This window comes from Nomascus leucogenys, chromosome 22a, assembly GCF_006542625.1.
Source record: "Nomascus leucogenys isolate Asia chromosome 22a, Asia_NLE_v1, whole genome shotgun sequence".
NCBI classification, from domain to species: domain Eukaryota; kingdom Metazoa; phylum Chordata; class Mammalia; order Primates; family Hylobatidae; genus Nomascus; species Nomascus leucogenys.
In genome coordinates this window covers 6662727-6686414 of record NC_044402.1, presented here as the reverse complement: position 1 = coordinate 6686414, position 23688 = coordinate 6662727, and the positions used below count along the sequence as shown (strand labels likewise).

The 23688-nt window shown below is 50.3% G+C and overlaps 1 protein-coding gene across 4 annotated transcripts in view; it reads right to left on the bottom strand.

Moving 5' to 3' along the window:
* Positions 1 to 23688, bottom strand: part of BCL11B (BAF chromatin remodeling complex subunit BCL11B) — a 103443-nt gene that overhangs the window by 7632 nt on the left and 72123 nt on the right. The window lies entirely within an intron of this gene.

Here is a 23688-nt window from a genome sequence, read left to right as displayed (position 1 = left end):
ACTGTACTATCCTGCAAACTTTTTTTTTTTTAAGAGAAATAGCTGCAATACCTCTGCAACGTTTGGGATTTTTAGCTATAGGAAATTCTCGTGTTTCCTACACTACCGTCTGTGCAGAAAGCACTGTACACCTGAATATGGATTCGTAGGAACAGAAGAAATTTAACACGCTGTGAAGACCCGCTACTACTGTGACAGCTGCCCCCACCCCGTGTCCTCACACACACACCCAAACACCACTTGGAATTCCACCTCTAGACCCCAGGGAAGGCGGGGGCACACTGGCCTAAATGAGTCTTTCAAAGTCCTCTGCCAGAATACTAAGCAACGAAAGAACATCCTCACATCTGACAGGGCAGTCAGGATGAACAGTGGCAAATGCTGATGTGTTAGCAACTGGCTCTGGTGACACGGGCAGCAAATTGCAGCGAACACTCGTGGTATGGCGCCAAAACGTCATAGTCTTTGTCCATCACTGAGCCAATCACAAAATGGAGGCTGAACATTTCCTCCAGAACCCATCCTGCAAGTGCCCTCCTGCACCTGTGGGTGAAGCTCGCTGCTTTTCCAGCATGTACCTCTCCTAATGCTCTGCATAAAAGAGACGGTGCAGACAGGACCCGTCTTCCAGCATTGCACTCACTAGCTGGGGAAGCAAGAGGAACAAGAATCCCAGCTCAGATTCAGCAGAAGACGGCATGCGAGATCTTGAAAGATCCCTTTTGTTTTTACAAACTTTCATCTGCCTGGAAGATTTTAACGCAGATGCTAAAGTACAGGAGCCACAAGCTCTGGTGAAGTCAAACATGCAAATGAATGACCCTTCCCAATATCGGTAAGGTGCCGTGGGAAGTGGGGAAAACAGTCCCCTGTCTTACCCTCTCCACCAATCGATTACAGGCCTTCTGAAATCCTAGGCAGACAGCATTTTTGTTTTCTACCCACTAATTATGTTTCTGGAAGGCTGCACTCTTAGCAGTGTTTATAGGCACATAAACCTTCATTTGGAAACCATCTTTTAAAAATCAAGTGACTCGGGGACCAAATACTCTGAATTCCATCCAAGGGCTTCAGTCTTGAGTGTGGCCTGTGCCTCTGTCTGAAACTGGGCTTGCCAGTTTCTGAGGGGCCGGGACCTCCCCAAGACATCCCATGCCTGCAACGTCACGGAAGGCTTCCTGCTGTCCGAGGGGCACGGTGGAGAGTACCCCCGCGACCTCAGAACCAGCTGGCCCAGGACACCAACACTAGAAACCGAGCCACGCTTTTACGAGTTTGGCATTACATAGGGATTCCTTCCCTCTCCTCTCCTATTCTGTGTGTTTGGTGATGAGAAGACGGTGGTAGGGAGGACAGAAATGAAAAAGGAATTCTGAAGTTCGGCCTCATCCCTCTTTTAAAAACAGCTCAAGGAGCACCTCTGAGGCTGTCTTCTTTCTCCAGGGTATCTGGGTCATTTCCCTCTCTTAGTCATCCAGGTAACTCAGCTCTCCCATGAAGGAGCCCCTGAGGGGAAGCCTCCCCACCTCAGATAGGGCAGGGATGTCTTCCCAACGCCCTGGGTGGCTGCGATTCTCCCTGTAAGGCCACCCCAACACCACAGCCCTCCTGTTTTGTGCACTCTCAGCGAACAGAGGAAGTGCCCAGCTTCTCTGGGGGCAGCATTTCTGTCCTGCACTTATTAGTGATTGTACTTGGGGAACAGCATGCCTTAGCTCAGAGAGCCTCACAGGAGAGCTGGCCAGAAGCCATATTTAGACGACTCCTCACACCCTTTTTGGGAACAAGGCAGAATAAATAAGTAATAAAAAAAGAAGCTAGATAAACGTCCTTTTCTGACACAGGAGCTAATAACACAAATGAAGTGCCCCTTCCTCCACGGTTATAGATCTTCAAATTAAAGATGGTTCCTGTACCCTGCACCGCCCTTCAGCCACTCTAATTAATCAATTCACAGCTTTCCATCGCTTTAGTTCCTCACGTTTTCAAGTCAGGCCACCTCCCTTCCCCCAATCTCTTTTTCATCATCTCTGTTTCCCTGGGAAGTGCTCCAAAGCACTTCCTGTTTCTTGATCTGGGTGGCCACAGATTTTCTAGAAAGTTCTGTGGCTGGTGAGGAAAGAACGTGGCTATCAGAGGAAAATGCAGAGCTCCTAGGCAGGCCAGCAGTGAAGGCGGCTCTACAGGCGAAATGGCCAAGTCACAGGTTTTTCAACTCAAAAGGGCAGTTACTGGAAGTCAGGTAGCTACAAGCGCTAAAGAGCTCAAGTGTTTCCACTTCTTGTTTGTTTGTTTTTAATGCTTCCGGCTGGGCACGGTGGCTCACGCCTGTAATCCCAGCACTTTGGGAGGCCGAAGGGGGCGGATCACTTGAGGTCAGGAGTTCAAGACCAGCCTGGCCAACATGACGAAACCCCATCTCTGTAAAAATACAAAAATTAGCCGGGTGTGGTGGCATATGCCTATAATCCCAGCTACTCAGGAGGCTGAGACAGGAGAATCACTTGAACCCAGGAGACGGAAGTGGCAGTGAGCTGAGATCGCCCCACTGCACTCCAGCCTGGGCGACAGAACGAGAATCCATCTCAAAAAAAAAAAAAAACTTCTAAAACTAACTTGGAGCAACATAGGGAGGGTGTTACCTGTCCATAATTCACCATCAGGTGAGAAGAGCGATGTTTATTCATCAGGCTGGATTTCAGGGCCACCTGTCCTGCCCGGGAAGCTCTTACTGGACCCGTGTCCGTGAACCGCTTTGGTTGCAATACTTCCCTCTGCACAATGGCAAGATTTCACTTCAGACTATGGCCTGCAGTACAGGATCTGAAGCCTTCCGATATCCTAAACCTCACCCAGCCCTCAGAGGCCCACCCTAGACAACTTTCTTTCCAGGCCCCCCTCCCTTCTTTTTTTAATAAAATGTTCATTTCCTTATTATTACTCCATGGTTCTCTCTTGCCCAGAAGTAGCCCTGAGCATGAGGCTTGCTCACTTTTAGAAATGGAACAATGTCAGAAAGTCTTTGAAGAGCCACTCAGAACATTTTTCTATTTGAAAACTCGCTAAATATTTTAAACACACGGCACGCAGTCTCGGACGGCTCATTTTTAAGTGCAGCAAAAGACCCCTGGTGAGCAGGCTGCTTCTGACTGGGGGCTGGCCCACTCCCCTTCCCGGGACCAGACGTTTCCTGGCTGTCACCCCCCTCCAGGAACTGAGGGCCACCTGCCCACAGGTGAGCTGGAGGCTGCACAGTGGAGAGGGGTGACAACTTTATGCTAGCGGCCCAGACAGGCTGCTGAGGTTCCCACTGATAGGTCAAGGCCTAGATTATTTAGAAGCGATTTACCCAGCAACATCAAACCTGGCCCACAGACCTAGAAATGTCAGCTACACTTTGCTCACTAAGTCACGCTTGGTGACTCAGACCCAAGGCCTCGTCTTCCCTTGCTTCTTTCCATCCTTCTTCCTCTCTCAGACATTTTTTGTATCCATTGACAGAAACCCACACTGGATCTTCTTTGCTCCACTGGCTCTAGACAGAGCCCCAGGATGTCTTTCTCAAGTGCAATACCCTGGGTCATGAGAACCCTGGACAACAGCAGTGCGTCCATACCCCTCTGCCTTGGTGTTCCCAGAAGGAGGAATTCAGTCAATTCATTTAACCTCTCTGAGGCTTGACTTCCTCATCAGTAGAATGGGAATAATATACCTGGCTCCGGAGAGGGCTGGGGAGACCGAATGAGCTCCTGTATGTGGGCACAGCCTATAAATCGCACATGGCTATGCAGGCGTCACGATGGGTTTTGCACGTTTTGTTTTTTTATTATCCATCCTTGTACCTGGCCATGGATATTTCAGGGATGACGATGACTTTCAGTATAACTCCAGCAATAATGAAACCCTGGAGGACATTTAATGGAGCCTGCCTCATGCATTAGAGGTTCTAGGGAAGCAGAAACTTGCAAACATTGAGGAAACATCGTTTTTTATTATGATGCTCAGGAACCGACGTGCAGCTGGACTCCTGCAATGAAATGTGACTCTCCCTCTGCCATTAGGCTTTTTTATGAGCATTTAAATAATTGTTCCTCCTTATTAAGCTGGCTACTCTAATAATACCAATAAAGGTATCAGAGATGTTCAATAAAAAACACACCTTTAATTGAAATTATTATGCAATGAAAAGGCCATAATTGATAGGGGTCCTCCTAAGGCCAAGTGATACCAAAGGGAAGGGCATTCCTGCCTGGGTAAGATTTAGTGGCCCACTGCTGTTCGAGAAGGAGCAGCAAGGAGACACCCCCTCGACTCAAGCAGGGCCCGGGGTGATATCCTGAGGTTGGGGGGCTAAAGTAGGAACTGGGTCCTGGTTTCACAGGCCCCTCTACAGGTTGCAAAACATTTTACACTAGGCATGGCATTTCCCATACATTAACTCACACCATCTTTGCTCACTGTGGCCTCAAGGGGGGCCAGGCGAAAATTGCATCCCAGCTGGCACGTGAGCAAACTGACGCTCAGAGAGGCAAAGTGGCACGGCCAGAAAGGGGCAGGCCACGCCCCTCCTCAGGCTTCCTGACGCCTGAGCAGGGCTCCAGCCCCGCCTCGGCACACAGCACCACCTGAGGGATTTATCGTCCGGGCCTGTTTCACAATGAAAATAGCCACAAAGGAGGTTCTCCCAACACACTGTGAGTGTCCTCCCAGTGGAAGGCACTGATGATGCCTGGATGGAACCCGGTCAGGTCCACCACAGGTCTTGACCCTGGAGAGGAGAAGGGGAGACGTTTCACAGAGCGAGCGACACGTCACTGGGGACCTGGTGAGGCAGACACCAAAGTGGCTGAATCCAGGGATGGGAAGCCAGATCTCAGGGCCCCCTGTGGCAGCTCCCTTCCCCGCTCTAGACTTCAGGGTACCCAGTACCCAAGGAGATGGCTGGTTTCAGTCTGCCTCCAGAATCCGTCTGCTAAAGATGTCATCTCCACAGTTCCAAAATGATCATAATTATCAGTGTTATCCCTCAGATGTGTAGATTCCTCATTCATTTAAAAACTATCCTCTTTCATGATGTCAGAAAGGAGATGTCAATTGGGCACCTCAGGGGTCTATGTAAGTTTCGTGTCTCTATCATTCCTGGGCACAGCCATCTGCAGAATTGATAACCATCCCTGCCTGTTCCAAATGCATTCCGTGAAACCTCAGCTCTCTCCAAGACAAAGGCGGAACTGGGGAAATAATACTCACAGTGGTAACAAGAAAGCTTTATAAAATCCTTACCACCTGCCAGGCCTGAGCTAAGCACACCAAGGACCTTACATGCTGCTCCAACAACCCCTGCAGTACCCAATGTCATGATGACCATTTTACAGATGAAGAAACTGAGGACGGGAAGAGATAGGGGATCCATCTGGGGCTGCACAGCTGCCCACGGTAAAGCCTGTGCTCTTGTTATGCTGTTCTGATAAACGCTGGGTCAGAAGAGCAGCAGACACACTCTGGGCAGGGATGGGGCTAGCTACCTGGGCCTCAGTATTTTACCTTTCATTTCAGCCCACGTACTAACGAAAATGTCAAAATTTGTTGCTTTTGGCTAGAACTGCAGTAACTCCATGAAATCATGCTGATTATCTCATGGCAAAAATAATAGATGCCATTTAGAAGAGAAAAACCTTTCAAAGCAAGTGGCCCACTGAGGGGTGTAAGTGCTGATGGTAATAGCAGCGGTACTATGACCAGTAAGACATGGTCTCCTCTGATGGTAATGTGCTGGGCCAGCCTCTAGCTAAGAAAGCCACTGCCCCCACACCAAGGCCTGTGGTAGACATTGCCAGTTCATTCCCGCACTCTCCCTCCAGGCCTTGGACTCCTCTTTAACCCCAGGCCCCAGGCAGTCATTGCCAAATAAAGCATGCCTGTACCTCTTTGCCGTCCCTGGATCTCAGTAGATGTAAATCCAGTAAATGTGGGATCAAAATAGATTGGGCTGAATAAGCTTGATAGCACTGTGTGTTCTGCTGAGAACTTTGTCTACATCTGACTTTCATTAATTCACCGAACAAACAGGATCTGGGCCCCCTTCATCTGCTAGGTACTACGCTGGTAGCTAAGGGTGCAGCTCACACTCCAGGGGGAGACAGGGAACCCCCCAGTAACCCACTCCATTATTTAATGCAAATTATGAGTGGTGCTAGGAGAAGTTCAGGGTGCTGGGAGAGAGAAGAAGTCAAGGGCTTGACTCAACTTGGGGGTTCAGAACCCACATGACGCCAGACCTCCTATCCACATCACCTCATTTAGACCCCACCTAACTCTACACACAGTGACCATTGACCAAAGAAATAAGGGAAGCCCAGAGAACTTGGATAAGTTGCTCAAGAAGAAATTATTGGCCTTAGATTATTTATTTAAAATTCATCTTCTGAACTCCAAAGCTCCTTGAGGACAGGGACTGCGCTGGTCTTGTGGACTGCTTGGACACCAGCCTGCAACATGGTGACTAATGCAAAGTTGCACTTCAGGACTGCCAGCGGCCGAGACATCCGACAGACCGGGAGTCTTCTCAGCCTCCTGCCAGCATGAGCCATGTTCCTTCCAGACCCACTTCAAAACCCAGACACTTCGGCCAAGTTGCTGGACATCGCAGGGCTTCAGGGTCCTCATCCATACAGTGAAAACAACACCTGGCTTCCTGGGTCGCTTGCTGTAGGATGAGGGCTCGTCGTGGTAAAATTCCCCAACTAGGGACCCACATGCAGTAGGCACTGGGTACATGGGAGGTGACAGAGACCGGAACTTGGGACTTTCTCTGCGTTTTCTCATGGTCAGAATTCCTGAAGTCCCACCAAGACAAGGACTAGACCTGGGAAGACACTCCAACTCCACAGTCCACATGCCACCCTCCACACCGGGCCCCCTCCAGAGAGCAGGGTTTCGCTCAGCACTCTCAACAAAGGGCCTCTCTTCCCTGGCAGAGGATAAACCTAGCACTGCCCCCACCCGGAAGCCGGCTGCATCCCAACCACCAAAGCATGCCAGAATCCCAGGGGACCACACACAGAGCCAAGACAGTATGCCACCACCTCTGCTACCACCCGCCCCAGAACCAGGGACAGATCTTCCCAAATCACAGAGCTGGTGGGGCCTCCCTGACACCCAGGATGATGTATCAGGCACCCCAGCCTTTGCGATCCGGTCCGACTTGCTGCCTGCCTTTTACACACACCCATGTGCTGCCCGCTCACCCTCGGTGCCTCCCTTTGGGCAGCGCATTTTCACACCTCCATGCCCTAGCAGGTGCCATTCCTGCTTCCTGGAATACCTGCCGTTTATTCTCTCCCCATAAAATATCTTTTCAGATCCAGCCCAAGTCTAATCCCCTCAGCATTCCACAGCATTGTATTTAGATCTGCTTCATACTGATCGCCATACTGAACTGTCATCTTTTGTCTTTGACCTTGGTGTGTTCAACATGGCTACAGCTCACACGTGCCAGTGTTGGCCTTTTGCTCTCAGGTGGATGCTCACAGCCACCTTGGAAAGTGGGTTTTAACCCAGGTTCTCTAGAGAAAAGAAACTAAGTCTCATCACAGTTGAGTGAGGGGCCCTAGGTCACGGGGCTGGTAAGTGGCAGAGTCAAGATGCACATCCAGGTCCATCTGACCCCAGAGCCTGTGCTGGGTCCAGACTCACAACTGGCTGCCTCTCACACAGGGATGGCAAACCCTGCAGTGACCAGCCCTGGGAAGGAGCCTGAACCAGCCCTGTCCAGTCATTCGCCTGCACCCGGGATTGCCAGCAAGCCAGCCCGGGAGGCCAAGCTGAAGGCCTTCGAGGGCAGGAAATGGCCCAGAAGAAAGCGGCTGCACACAGCGAGAAAGCCTCGCTCATCCCATAGTGTTGGGTGACCGTCCACTTACCCTCATGGGACCCCTGCAGCAGAGGTGAGCTGTGCAGCTTCATCTGCCTGGACTTAATTCAGGCTTTGAGAAAAATCCTAGGAAGCTGGGCCTACACCCCTCAAACAAAGAGCCCCAGCATTCCCCCTGACAGCCAGATTTGCACAAAAACACCAGTGAGTCTTGCTTTCCTCCCTCAGGGTCATAGGTGGGGGTCAGGGAGTGGGAGTGGGTTAAACTGCAGACACAGAGAATTGTCAGACAAAGCAGAAACCTCAAGTGACTTTTGAGCACCTGGGGAGGAGGCAGGCAGCAAAATTACATGATGAGGACGGGCGTGGTGGCTGACGCCTGCAATCCCAACACTTTAGTAGGCCAAGGCGGGCTGATCACCTGAGGTCAGGAGTTGGAGACCAGCCTGGCCAACATGGTGAAATCCCATCTCTCCTAAAAATACAAAAATTAGCTGGGCATGGTGGCATGTACCTATAATCCCAGCTACTCAGGAGGCTGAGGCAGGAGAATTGCTTGAACCCAGAAGGCGGAGGTTGCAGTGAGCTGAGAACACACCACTGCACTCCAGCCTGGGTAACAAAGTGAGACTCTGCCTTAAAAAAAACAAAAAAACTATATGACAAGTAATGTTCAAGCCAGACACACAAAACTGGACGTGCCCAGGCCAAGGAGGGAAAGGTCCGCAAGGTAGGGAGCTGTGTGAGCACACTCAAGGTGCAGGGCGCTGGGCCACGCGACGGAGAAAGCAGCTCTGTTTGCTGTGGAATGAGGCAGGTCGGGGGAAATGGGAAATGCAACCAGAGAGGCAAATATATACCCAAAAGCATTCCACAAAAGGGGTCTCCATCCAGTGCAGGCCTGGCTCATTCCACAGGGCCGTCCTCACTCCCGCACACTCACCCTTCTGACCCAGGCTAAGTGTTAGGTGTGCAGAAGACAGCCTGCTCCCGAGGGGCTTTCCCTGGGAAGCCCTGGAAGAGTATCAGAATGACCCAAGACCTCACCACATCTGGCAACCCAGAAATGGTATCGTTACAGCAAGAAATGAGAGCACGGCTTCACCATCAACTTCTCAACAACATCTATTCACTTGTTCCTTCCTCCCTTCCTTCACAGATGCACGATGTGTCCACTCCGTGCCAGGCCCTATGCCAAGAGGAGGGACACACAAAGAAATGAAGGTCTGTCCTCATGGAGCCCAAAGTCTAGAGCAAGAGGCCAATGACTCCAGGAACATCTAGGCAGGGTTCAGGCCACTCAGTCACTAGTGAAGGGTGTGCCAAGCAGTGTGGAACCCAGAGGAGGGAGAAGCTGACATCCTGGGGGGACCAGGTGTTCATTCAGAAGGGATAATAAGAGTGCATCATGCACGGTGGCTTATGCCTGTAATCCCAGCACTTTGGGAGGCCGAGGCAGCCGGATCACCTGAGGTCAAGAGTTCGAGACCAGCCTGGCCAAAACAGTGAAACCTCATCTCTACTAAAAATACAAAAATTAGCCAGGCATGGTGGTAGGTGCCTGTAGTCCCAGCTACTCGGGAGGCTGAGGCAGGAGAATTGTTTGAACCTGGGAGGCGGAGGTTGCAGAGAGCCGAGGTTGCACCATTGCACTACAGCCTGGGTGACGGAACAAGACTCCGTCTCAAAAAAAGGCGCATCATGCAGAGAAGGGAGGGAAAGGGCATGCCTGGCAGAGGTACTGCATGCCCAATGGCGGAGGTGGGACTCCAGACTCAAAGAAAGGAAGAACTGAAGGTGAAATTGAAAAGGGGGAGGTTCTGAAAACACGCAAGAAACTTAGCTGGATATAGAGCAAATTCCATTGCTGTAAATCCCATCATAGTGAAAACTTTCCTATTTTGTCCATGAAAAATTTCAAGCCCACACTCAAGGCCTACTCAAGTCAAGAACTGTTCAGTATAAGGGAAAATCTCAATATAACAAAAGGATGCAGGTGAACCCTTCAGAGGACCACCCTTCCCAAGCTGCGAAACCATAAGGTATAAAGAAATGAAACTTAAAATCCAGTCTATGAAGATCACTAGCAAGGAAGGTGGCTTCTATGTTACCCTCTCTGGCAGGAGTTCAATGATTCCAGCAAGCCTCACATCTGAATACCCTAAGCCTGTGAATCCACCTTCAGAAACAAGACAGTCCAGGCTGTCAGTGGAACAGGGAAGTATTAAAACTGAACTATGGCTGCAGGCACCACGCACCCAAGATTTCCCAAAACAGTCTCAGTTTCAACCGTTCAATTCTTTGGTTAGCCCAGGTGTGCAGTTTCAGGCTCAAGAAACAGCCACCCAACCCCAAAATAAAGCAACATTGCCAGCCGCATAGGGTATCACGGCACAGGGTGAAAACAGTGGTATTTGTCAGTAAGATGGAAGAGCCGGGGCAGGACGCACAGAGCAATTTTCCATGCGGCAAGTCATCTGCAGCATTCCTGAAAAACTACAGCACATTCCTAGAGGTTGTCTTTAGAGGTCCCCCCTTCGGATAAGGCACTGAAATCCACTGGAAATAATAAAGAATGCATTGTCAGAGTCCCTTGAAATCTGCTTTCCGTGAACTTCCCCGAAAAGGGCCTACGCTGTTCCGGTGGGTTTTGGTGGGCCGATAGCTGAGCTCCCTTTGATGGTGACGTTCCCCCACGCCGCCCAACATGAGAGTTTTCTGAAAGGATTCTAGAACTCTGGGGACAGGAATTTTGCAGAGAATGTGAAAGAGAAGCACAGAGCAAACCATCCTTATCATTTAATGGACAAATAAAGAGGGAATTAGGAGATAAACAGGCAAAAAAAAAGCCAGGAGTCAGCGGCAGGTGTGTGAGCGGGGACCAGCGTGTAGCTGTTTCTTACTCACACATGGGATCTCAGTCTCCCCAGAAGCACCCCATGCGGGCCTTCCTCCTCCTCCTCCTCCTCCTCCTCCTGGAGACAGGAAGTCTCCCCTCTCCATAATTCACCACTTCCTTCACCAGGCAAGCCTCCATCTTTCCTTTCCTTAAATCCACAAAAAATCTCGACATTCCACCCCAAGAAGTATGGCAGAGCAGTAAATCTCATTTTAATGGAGTGTACGTTTAGCTCCAAGGAGATAATTGACGTTATGGAGAGCCTCGACACCGAGTTATATAGGTTAGCTAATGCAGAAGGGACTCATTACCGACACACTACAAACAAGTAGTAATATATGTATATTGTTCTGAGTGGCGTTAGAGCAAAAGTGTTCCGGTCCGCGGGGATTGATAAAGCACAAGAAAACAGCAGATATGCACTTGTAAATTTGTCTCATTTGTCTCTGAAGCTAAAGGTTATTCCCTTGTTCTGAATTTGTAATAAAAACATGCTAGCCCAGGGTTTGTGGAGAATGTTTGAATATTTAAATTGTGTATAATGATAGGCAATTATAGGGTAAAAAACTGGACCTTATGAATGGGGGGAACACCGTTTGGATCACCGAGTGTTTTCTTTTATCTTTAATGCATTTTGCAAGTAATTTCCCCCCAGTGGGGTTCAGAGACCATTACCCAGTCCCACAACCACTAACCAGTAACTAACCAAGCTTGGGTTTGCCTGGGTGGATGGGCTCTTTTCCTTCTTTTTTCTTTTCCTTTCTTTTGTTAGTTTTGTTTCCTTCGATATGCAGAATACATCTCTCCAACCAAGGGCTGGCCTGGGGCTGGGGCTGGGGCTGAAACCGTGGCCTCTCTGTCCCCAGCAGGTCCGTCCGTCTTTCTGGGGAAGGACGAGGCTGGCCATAGGGAGAGGTCTGAGGGGCCGGGTGTGAATTTCCTCTGCCCCCCCACAGTGGGCTCCCTTCTCCCCAACCCTCTCCCAGGAGGAGGGCCAGGGGCTGGTGGGGAGCCCCAGCTGTGCCACCAGCTTGGGGCGGGGGGTGGCGCTGCGGCTTCCGCGGCTGGAACCCAGGTGCCCGCCTGGCCGAGTCCGCTGTCGGCCCAGGTTAACCAACTGCAGTGCTAGAGTAACTCCAGCCAGCTTGTCACCGAGCACAAAAGTCATCAGCCAGTGAATGTTCTTTTCTGCACCACAATTAAGACGAATCAATACGACGTGCCACAAATGGTATTTTACTCTCAATAAGAACTCGAGCTGAGTTTATTCAGAATATTTTAGCGCTTCCCCGGGGGATTTTGGGCCGACGCAGATGGCAAATAAAGTACTCAGCCTAAGGCTACAGCACATTATGGTAATTCTAATGTCAGATGTACTTTAATATACAGCTCTATTTAATCACCCCATTATTTCACATTTCCATATGAAAAACCTGCGGCACTTCTGCGGCGCTTTGCCTCTGCCACGGTGCCAAGCTTCCTCGAGCCGCTGCTGGCTGCTGGGACGTGGTCATCTCGCCAGGCACAGCCTGACAGTGCCGAAGTTTCCGGGTGCCCGGATGCGCAGCCGAGCTGCCTGGTGCCACTAGAACATCAGAGGGCTCTAAGATGCACCGAACGCCACCATGGGAGGTTATGGAAGAGAAAAGCTGCACGCGCACTACATGCACACACACATGCAAGTTCACAAGAAAATGCAGGGGGATGTGTGTGTCCACATGGGCACGCACGCACACCCACACACACACATAGTGTGCAGGAGAGAAACTGTCAACAAGGAGTTACACCCACACTCCTAACACGGCCCTCTCCAGACACCAACATCCCAGCACGGCGGCTACTGGGTCAGCAACTAGATCCAATCACAACGCTGGCTCCAGCCTGTGGCCCCCAGCAGCTGTGCCCATTGGTTCTCCCAGGACTGCCCCCCACCCCGTGAGGGCAGGATAAAGGCATCATCCACACCAAGGGGCAGAAGGAGGCCAAGCTGATGACAAAGCCAGAGGGGAGTGCACGAGGTAGAGTAGGGGATGAGAAGGGCTGGGAAACTGCTGCCCACACTGTGTGGGAGCACCTGGAGCAAGGAGGCCCCCCCAGATGACCCTTATCGGGGACTATGGGCACTAGGGAATGTGAAGCCTAGAGGTCCAGGCCCAAGGGAGGTGGAGTTCTGTGAATTCCAAGTGGCAGGAACACCTCAAGGCTGGCTGGGCTGGACGGCAGAAGCAGGGGTATGGGCCGAGCCCAGGAAAGCACTCTCAAGGCACTCCAAGGAAGCCCAGCACAGCACCTGCCGACAATCCAATTCTAGATTTCCCGAAGACAGGTTTTGCTGACGGATGCAATGACACCTGGCACCTGACCCTACTGGGTGTCCCAATAATGAGCCAACATTTAAAGCCACATAACATGATTCATGGAAACAGTTACAGCATATGTCTTTAAAACAAGGCACTTGGGCCAGGCGCGGTGGCTCACGCCTGTGATCCCAGCACTTTGGGAGACCGAAGCGGGCGGATCACGAGGTCAGGAGATCAAGACCATCCTGGCTAATACAGTGAAACCCCGCCTCTACTAAAAACACAAAAAAACTAGCCGGGCATGGTGGCATGTGCCTGTAGTCCTCAGCTACCTTGGAGGCTGAGGCAGGAGAATCGCTTGAACCTGGGAAGTGGAGGTTGCAGTGAGCCGAGATGGCACCATTGCACTCCAGCCTGGGCGACAGAGCAAGACTTCGTCTCAAATAAAAATAAATAAATAAATAAATAATTTTTTTAAAAAAGGCACTTGCCTGTGCCTGTGTTTTGTTTTGTTTTTTTTTAGTGAAGTCCCATTCCTAACAATGGGGAAAAAAATCTCTAAGGGAAGGAGGGAAGAGGAAGGAAAGGAGGGAGGAAGGGCAGTAAAACTGAGAAAGTTCCAACACACACTGCCAAAGCCACTGGAAAATTTCTCAAAAGCATCCATTCACCAATAAGGCTATCAGTAAACTAATTCTAGAAAGAAGAATTGTTCTAAAGCTCGGCATGGGAAATCTTTCAGAGAAAAGCTGCTCGACTGTTTGAAGGTACAGACGTCTGACCTACCTGGCCATTCCAACTCCTACAGGTGCAACTGTGACAGACAGCTCACCACCTCCACTCCCACTGCCCACTTCGGCCACACGGGGGGTCACCCTCTCATTAGGGTCATCCTGTTACTTCTTTTTAAAATATGCTTTGGGGGTAAAATCTAACAATGGGAATTCAGTCCCAATTTTCAAGGCCTTTGATTCCACTCTTTTATTATTGGTTATTCTTGAACCTCAAAATAGATATTAATATTCCCCCAGGCCTTTTCCAGGTTGTTGTCAGTTAGAAAAAAACAGCTTAGAATAGTGGTTCTCAACTGAGGGCTGTTTTGGCCCTCTAGGAAACCTGCAGCAATATTTGGAGATATTTGTGATTGTCAAGACTGAAGGGGCTTGGGCTTGGGGTGCTACTGGCATCTAGTGGGGAGAGGCCAGGGATGCCACTGCACATCTACGATGCACAGGACATCTCCCCAACAAAGGATGAGCCAGTCCACATAGCAACTGTCCCAAAAGTGGGCAGCCCTGGGCCACACCCGTCAACTTAAACACTGGCTTCCTTGTGGGGACTGCCCCTAAATCTAAAAAAAAATAGACTGAAAGAGAAAGTGGGGAGTCAGGAAGAGAGTGGGAAAGGGAGAAAGAGGTGGAGAGAATTGAAAAGACAGAGAGAAGAGGAGGGGCCCACACCATCTACTTCTGGCAATAAAGAAACTGTGGAATCCCAGTCAATTTCATCATTGTAGAAATCATTTGAATTCCAGAGTTGCCTGGAGCTGAGAATCCGGGGCTCCTAGGGAGCTTCGCGCCTTGTGAAGGGGGAAGGCAGCCTAAAATGGCAGAGGGGGCAGGGGGACTGCATTTGTCAGCACCCCCTGCCCGCAGCCCTCCACCAAAAAAAAAAAATGCTCCGAGTGACTTCCCTCCAGAGCTGGGCTTGGCCACTAAGGCAGGGATGTCAGGGGCTGCCCTAGATTTGGTGGCTCAGCTGTGAGCCCTGCAACAGCGGCTGCAGGAGATGAAAAACAAATATACTTCCTGAAGTCAAAGAGATAAAAATACAATTTCTGCTGCGTATGCCACTCTTTCACGCAGCATCAACACTTATGTGGGGTGATGGGGGAAGGAGGATGACCACGCAAGCTTAAGTGATTTTTTTAAAAAACACGATCCAGAGAGATTACATAAAAAGTACAATTAAGGGACGCTCAGAATCCCGAGGCCTTCAAGAACGTGCTGCCTCCGGAATATTTTTAGAACAATCACTGGAGTGATTCTTCTTAGTTGTAGAAACACTCCAAATCAGAAAGTCAATTTTTCCTCTATTTGCAGAAGTGAGCTGGCTCCACTGGACGGAATGCGTGTGTTTTGCTTGGCGGCTGTTCATAACACTGTCTTGGCAGCGTTTCCTTGGAGCGCACACGGTGAACCTGGCTCTCGCATACAGTAGCACTTTCATTTTAAGCGCCCCAGCCACGCTTCCCTAATAACAGCCTGGGAACTGCAAAACCCCTGTAAGCCCAGCCCTTTAAATGGGGAACAGAGCAGGGCTTTGGGGGCCCCGCTCGCCACAATAGGGACTGTAAACTGGGGCTGGTGCTTTCAATCAAGAAACGTGGCTCTCATTAGAAGGTGGAAAATAAAACAATGCCGGCACGTTCTGGGGACCACAGCGCGCTACCTTTCGCCTCGTCCTCGCCACACACACACAGGCCCAGCCCCGCTGCCTCCTCTACCCTGCTGCTGTCCTGCCAGGTACCAGGTGTACCAGACTGGCTGAAGTTTGGATGGGAAGGGACATGGCAACTTGAGAACCACACTGGGGCTGGGGCTGTGGGCCAGAAAGATCTGATTCTCCTGCTTCCTAGCCTTGGCTGAACACGAATGAGTGAGCTCAACTCTGAGCTCCAAGTTCCTTATCCATAAATGCGAATGACACCTGTATTGAGGATGGTGGGGAGATTCCAGAGCGTGCATGGAAGAGTCCTGCCTCTGGTCAGTGCTCAATAGAGGATGCTATTTCATGATCAAAATGTAAATGAGTGAATGAATGAATGAATGAATGAGTGAATGAGTGAGTGGATAAAAGAGTGAGTGAATGAATGAGTAAATTAGTGAATAAGTGAATAACTAAGTGAATGAATGAATGAATGAGTGAATAAATGAGTACAAGACAGCAGGATGGGTCTAAGAGGGGCTAAGATGAGATGGGACCGCTCATGAACCCCCAAACCCCTCTCTGTCACTCATCAGCCACCGTGGTCAGCCATTGCCACCAAGTAGTCGTCATTCAAAAGGGGCCTTCCAGGTACAATTTCAGCTCCTCCCTGGCATCAAGAAACGTAGTGATTTGGGCCTCTTAGAACTGGCTCATCACCACTGTCTCTGTTCACACACTCCTCTTTCTTTCTCTCTATGTTGTTTACAAAGGTTTCATTATGTTTTCAACTAATCAGAAAGGCCCCGCTAATACACAATTAACATGTGATTATAAAAAAAATTAAAATAGCTTCCAGAAGAAGGAAATGTAATTAAGTAGAGAATGCTTTTCAATAAGTGCTTGCTTTAACCCATTGTCAGAACACGGTCTACGTTCGTCCACAATGCCTAGAACAGATGCCAAGGGCAGAATGTTAAAAGGAAGTTTAAAAAAAAAAAGGGACATTATTTTCTGGGGGAATAATAGCCATCAACTTGGCACCACATGCCGGAGAACTCAGATTCCGGCTGCAGAGGAGAGACCTTCTCCCCCAATCCTCTTACCTCTCTTTTCGGAAAAAAAAAAAAAAAAAAAAAAAAAAAAAAAGTTTCCCTTCTAAAAAAATGAAATAACCGATTAAAGCCAAATCTAAGATAATAAGAATACATGTAACTAAATAGAGACACCAAGAGCCAAACGCACACACTAACAAACTCCACTGCCAACAGAAGTTCTGGTCCAGACCATGAAGCGGGTTTGATAGCACCCCTTTTTAATCAAGTCTGTGATCGTTTTGTTTCAAATCATTTCTGGCCCAATTTCAGAAGGGATCTGTCTTTTAAAAACCTCAAATCTAAAATGCATTTGTAGACTCCTGTTTGAGAAGCAGGCTGACCAATCTGGAGGATTTTGTTCTTTTTCCCCCTTCTCTGCAGCCATCGCAAAGCGGTGCTCCAGCCAATGAGATCCAGCCATTTTATTGGCCCCGATGCTTGTCGATGTGAACGGGGGCACTGGGGTTTTCAATGGTTTCTGCCAGCCAATATGGCCCCAAAGCAAATGGCAAATTCAATGATTTTCCAAGGAATGGGAATGTGGGAAACGTGCATGACCCTGCACATGAAATCTCCCAAACATGATGGAGAAGACGAAATATCAGGAAGCTCAGGGCAGGTGACAGGGCGACCACCTGGACACCTGTCCTCCCTCCTCACAGCCCCAGCACAGAGCAAGTGCTGCTGGCCCCGGACTGTCCCCCAACAGCAGAAGTCACAGTCAGCAAACCGCCAAAGCCTTCCCCGGACTGCACTGGCTTACAGAACACACCCAGGTCTGGTAAGATGGGCCCGCCAAGGAGCCAGTGCTCCTGCACAACATCCCTAGGGGGTGGCAGGACCAGGAAGAGGCCTGTAGGCATGGCCAGGGCTCTGTCCTTCTCAGCTTCTGCCCTGTGGGCCACTCAGAACCCCATCCAGTGTTGCCCGTGCACCTTGAGCAAAGGACTGAACACTATGGGGTTCTATTCCCAACCAGCCGCGACTCGGCAGTTACTAAGCTGGGCAACCCTGGGGAAAGTGCTTAACTTCTCTGAATCTGTCCTTCGGTGTGAAATGCCTTGTCTGCAAAATGGCCCCCAGAGGAAGCTAACATCTTCCCTGTCACTCGGCGGGGGAGAAAGGTGAGATTTAACCAGGTTGCGTGGCTGGTCCTACAGGAAGTGAAGGAGCTGGGACCCAGGCTTGGATGACTTGGCTTAAAAGCAGTCTCAACCGTGGAGCAGACGGCCTTCGATAATAACAACCCCCGAGGATGCAGACAGGCCTGAACCGCGGGCACCCGACCAGTAGGACCTTGGTCAGTCCTTACCGCGATCCCACCTTACCTCAGCTCCTAAGTGCAGAAGCCAAGGCTCAGGAAAAAAGTGCGTCTACCCAAGGCCATCCAGGCAACAAGGCAGGTCCAGCCAGCCTGCCCTTGCTCCTTCCACCAATAAGTCACCTTAGCACAGAGGCATCTCCCCCAGGTGCACAGATGGGAAAATGAAGGCTGCCCAGCATGCAGAAAGGGCTTCCTGAGGTTGCACAGCCCAAGGATGAGGCTGGCGCAGGAACTCGAGCCTTCGGACTCCTCTTCTGCCCAGATGATCAGGGGACGGAAAAGTACCTAAAGCAAGCCGAGATGCGTTCTCAGGAAATATGCGGAGCGAACCACCTGGCTTCCTGACCTGTACTTTCAAGCCCCACTGTCAAATCCACCACAGACACCAACACAGTGTTCCACTCTGACCCAGGGCTCCTCTGGAAGAAAAGGAAGAGAAGCTTCCCAGGGCTCTCCAGTATTCTCCACACCTCCTCTGTGGGGCTCCCCCAGCACCTCCATTTCGCAGGTGAGACCAGAATGCTGAAGGCGAATGGTACACCCAGCATTCTATCCTTGCCCACCCCACCACACACCACAGTCCCCCGAGCTAGGATACTGCACTGGGCTTTGCACCCCCAAAACAATGGCTGGCCCTTGTTGAGCACTTGCTGAGTGCCTCAGTGTATCTTCAGGAACCCCCACAAGGCTTGTATGCCTTGGATTCCACATGGAGGATCCAAGCTCAGAGCGGTAAAGCAACCCACCTGAGGACACACAGTTTACATCCATCCCAGGGTCTGCAGCATGGGAAGCGCTCAAAATAAAGCATAAGTAAGTTTCCTTGAGCTAGCACCCCACCCCCTAGGATGACAGGCCCCTAGAGAGTGGGAGCCTCGTCCCAGTCATTCCTGTCACCCTTCACCACCCAACACCATCTGACACATAGTAGGTGCTCAGCCAACACCTGCTGGACTGAGCTGACACAGCCCTTCTGCCTGCTGCCCAGAAGAGCCCTTACAATTCTGCAGTCTGCACCCGCCCCTCGCGTCTGTGTGGCACAGGGAGAACTGACATTTCTTCCTAGATAAATATCTGGAAAGAAGTCGGGAAACAATTAAAACTAGAAGCTAATAAATGATGAAGAAGCCCATGAGCCAAGTCCTGGCCCACTTCCCAGTCTTCATTCATGCATCAAAAAAACCCCAGCGGTCCGCGGCTTCGAGAGGGCAGCTGGGTGGTGGGGCTGTCCGGCATAATATAAATGGGAATTAGATAGGATCGAAGGTGCTCGTTGCATTCCCAACAGCAAACACCATCTCCCAATGCTGCCCCCCAGCCCACATCTCCCCAACCAAGCCCTCTTCTCGGGGTACACATGACAGATGATCTTGTAACCAGGCAACCAGGGGAGGAAAGGTTCCAAAGTTCCTCCACAGGAGGGAGGACAGCAGTGTTCTGATCATAGTGGCGACTGGGGTGCAGCACCGTGATACCTTCCGTGGACCTGAAAAACACAGGGGCTGGGGGTACACTAGCCACTCCTCCAACGTGAGGACCTCAATGTCCTGGCATCCTCCCCTTCCCCTCCCGAGCCAGGCCAGCCAGCTCATCTTTCAGGGAGATAGCTCCATGTCCCCAACTATCCTGGTCAAAGCTGTTCCCAGTGGGTTGAAAACCTAAGGTCCTAGACCACAGCAGCTTTCACTCTGCAGCAGCTCATGTGCCCTGACCATTCCCTGTCTGCAGCCGTCTTGACAGATGCCCCCCAAGATTCCCAGGAGCTGAAGCCTCAGCAGTTCCACCGGTGAGCTGCACACTGGATAGATGTTTGCCCACCATCAGAGAGGATACCTGTGTCCACAAGAGAGGGGACCTCGCAGACGGAACAGGAGCTCTGTGTGCAGTGAGTGTGCAAACCCACCCGCTCAGAAAATCCAAATGCTTGCCAAGGCCATGCGATACGACTCGAACACCGAGCTCTTTCACGTGAGCACCTCATGAGCCAGGCATTTTCTCAGCCAAGGCTGCACGGGATCCTCACCAGTTGGGATTATCACATGGTGATGCTGAGGCTCAGGGCTGGAAGGAGGAAAGGGAACATTTACCAAGAACCTTCCGTGTTCCGGTTCCTTCCATGTTCGGAACCTGGCCCGAAGGTTTCACATGCATAATTCCAGGGAGTTTATTCTCAGACCTGGAAGCATACCCATTTTATTACAGGTGAAGGAACTGAGGCCCAACACCAGACCAGAAGCCAAATGCATGCCTTTCCACCTCCCCAGCCTGCACCCTTATCAGGCTACACGACATCCCTTTGCTAACATCGTCTGATTTTAGGGCAGTGTCTAGGGATACAGTTGGTGGCAGTGGGTCAGAAGCAATGAGCCGATGAGTGAGAAGAGGATCCCAGGGCAGAAGGGGACACCTACAGGGACCCAGTGTGTGCCAGGCACCGCTCTAGGGCCTAAAGACACCCCTGGCCCCTCTCTTGCCAGTCAGCTGAAGTCAGTATGCAAAGCAGGGTCTCCCACTCTGGATTCAGGGCAGAGCTGTCATTTTCTTTCTTTCTTTCCAATATCCATAGTACCCTTAATAAAGAAAATGAGTGAAGTTGGAAAATTGAAGATTGGAAAGAGAATTTTTTTTTTTCACGAGGCAAGCCTCTCATTCATTCCTTTGGGTGTCAGAGGGTGGTGAGGGGTGCTCCAGGGAGGAAATGAAGCCCTTGCTGTGGGGAGGAGGATTCGCCTCATATCTAATAAGGTTCTTCTGACAACGCCAAGATACACACCCCGCACGCCCTCTTCCTCACTGCGTGAATGGAATATGATTATTTCTAACATCTCTATCTGAAAGGAAATGACCACAGCCAGAAACGAAGCAGACAGACGGCTGGAGCGGAGACTCAGAGAAGGAGGCCATCAACTGGACAGCTGGGCGCGAGGGAGACATCCTCACCAAGTGTCCCCCTTTCTGGGTCATGCACCCCCAGCCCCAGAAGAGGAGAGCAGACTCTGCTGTGCAGGCCCCTGACTTTCAATTTGAAGCCGCAAGCCAGGTATGGAAATCAGAGCAATAAAGAGACGATGCCTCCCAAATGCACAGGACGCGGGCTGTGTCGGGAAGCTATCCATCACAGCTGGCTGACATGCGTGGGTTTAGTGTGTATCCCCCTGATCCATCGAAGGGCTGGATGGTTTTCTGGGAAGTGGGAAGGAGGAGCTAACGAAACCACAAGGTTGGCAGAGGCTGCCGATGCAGGGTGCCCAGCTAGAAACTTTTCTATCCACTGAGAAAAAGTGGCTACAACTTTTGAGATCAATGTCACTGCACTGTCTGATTTTCAAGGAAACTTTTCTTCTTGTAGAAACCTTTACAGGTACAGACAAGGATATGGAAGGAAATATAATCCACCAAAATAACTTCTCTTAAAATGTCAATGTTTCCTTTCGGTCCCTTTCCTGTGGATGCAGATAGACAAGAACACACAGACATCGAACGGCTGAGCTCCTGCTGTATGCAGTTCAAACAGCTAAGCTCCTGCTGTATACAGTTCAAACAGCTGAGCTCCTGCTGTATACAGTTTTGATTTGTGCTTGACATTTTCCCACATGGCTAGAAGTGCCCTGACATCATTACTTTCAATTGCTGGGTAATGTTCCATCCTATGGCTGGGGCATGCTTATTTCACCACTCTCTTTTCCATGATTATAGGGACGCTGCAGGTGTGTGCGTATGAGCCTATGTGTGTCCCTGGTTAGTCTTCAGGCTGTGGTCCTGGAAGTAGAATTCCTGGATCGAACGGTATGAAAGGTCTCGCGACACATTCTCAGCCATACCCCAGCCTTCCAAACAGAGTGCACCTTCCGAAATGCACTGCTTTACACTCACCAGAACAGCCCCATCTGGGCTAATCCTAAGACACGAGAATACCTGTTCTGCCCCTCCCCCGGTCAGCACAGCAAAAAACTTTCCACTTAATCAATAGTTTTATAAAATTCTTCGGTGACTGGGGCTGGCAGGCTTCCAACTCTCTGCGTTCCTCCCAGGCTGACTAGGTCAGCCGTCCCCAAGTGCACCCCAGCCCCGTGACACACCAGAGCGCCTCGCTCAGACTCCCCAGACACCACTTGCTCACCGCTGAGGGACGCTTTGCGCGGGGCCATTGTCCACAAACAATCATTTTTTAAAAAACAAACAGAAAGGAAGCATCACTGATACTTTTGCGATACTTGTCCGCTTCCTGAAAATGTGAGATAATGAATAAAAATGTTCATTACTGAATTATTCGCTTTTCCTCCCTGATCCACGTCCTGGTAATTACCGTGACCAGCCTAATAAAAACTGCTACAAACCGAAGGTCAACTGGCAGTTAGGAGTGTTCATTTTCATTTCAATGTATTCATCTCTGGCTCCTAATGGCCTCATTTTCTCCCATGCTCCTTAATAAATACCACTGAATTACAGGTTAAATAGCTAAATTAAATTATTGCAATTACAGCGTGCAGAGCCCTGAATCTGGGTTTACCTTTCCCAGTTCAATTAGAGGCGAAGTTTCAACAGCCGAGGAATTCTGATTGCTGTCAATATTCTCAATGGCTGAGAATCTGCACAGACGCCCAGATATTTGGTGAGAGGGTTCTTTCCCCCTTCTTGTTTCTGAGGGACTGATTGGAGCGCTCTCGACTGAAACAAAATCACACAATCAAAAGTGGTTTTTGGAAAGCGACCACAAGGCATAATTGATTCTTTTTGACTGAAAAGGGAGAAGACTTAGCAGGGTTCTGGCTAAATGCTCTGTGTGTGTGTGTGTGCACGCACGCGCACGTGTGTGCGTGTGTGCGTGCATATGTGTGTGTGTACACAAAAGAAAAATCCCCGTCCTCTAAAGGGGAAAAGTACATTTCAATAAATACAGATCCTCTGTTTTTCATGCCACTGGCCCACAATTATTTTACGGGTCCACATTAAAGAACTTCCTCATTATTTAAATATATTCGAACGCTTGTTGCTATTGCCTCACCACAGGATTAATTATCCAACATCCCTTATAAGACAGAGTGTCTTAATAATACAGCGTGCCTGGGAAGGAAAAAAAAAAAAAACCTCGCCAGTTCTGTTTCCCCAAATCCCAAGATATGAGAGTCTATTTCTTGTGAAAGAGCTCCCCCTGACTTCTCCATCCCTCGGCTTCGAAAGGCACCAAATTCCACCACAGACGGGGACACTCGTCTTTAAAAAAAAGAAAAAAAAAAAACCGTTTTATTAACACACATCACGGGTACGCAGTGAAACCCCATGAGGCCCACTGTGAGTATTTGGGAATCCAGGATGCTGCAGGGGTCGGCAGCCAAGAGAAGAGCCTGCTGTCCTGGCGCAGGAGCACAGGTGCTGCTCAGCCTTGGGGCGCTCAGATTCTACCCAGAATGGGCAGGGGAAGGGGACTGGGCTGAAGCCCCATTCGGAGCTCTCTCATTCCCACTCAGAAAGCCCAGGGCCATGCCAGGCCAAGTGCTAAGAAGCCAATATCCATGGCTGGAGCCAGGGGACATAGGCAGTGCCCGAGATCACAGGCACAGGCACAGGCACAGTCGGCCCTGCAGGGCAAGGCGTCTGCTGACATCTGGAAGCCCTCCAACCACGACAGGCCTCCTCTGGGGGCCTAGGCATCTGTCCCTCAGAGAGGTGAGAAAATCTCTGCCTGGGCCCAGGGATGCCACTTTGCCCATGAGGCAGCGAGGCGGGGCATCTATCTTCATACCACATGGTCCATCCATCTGGACGCC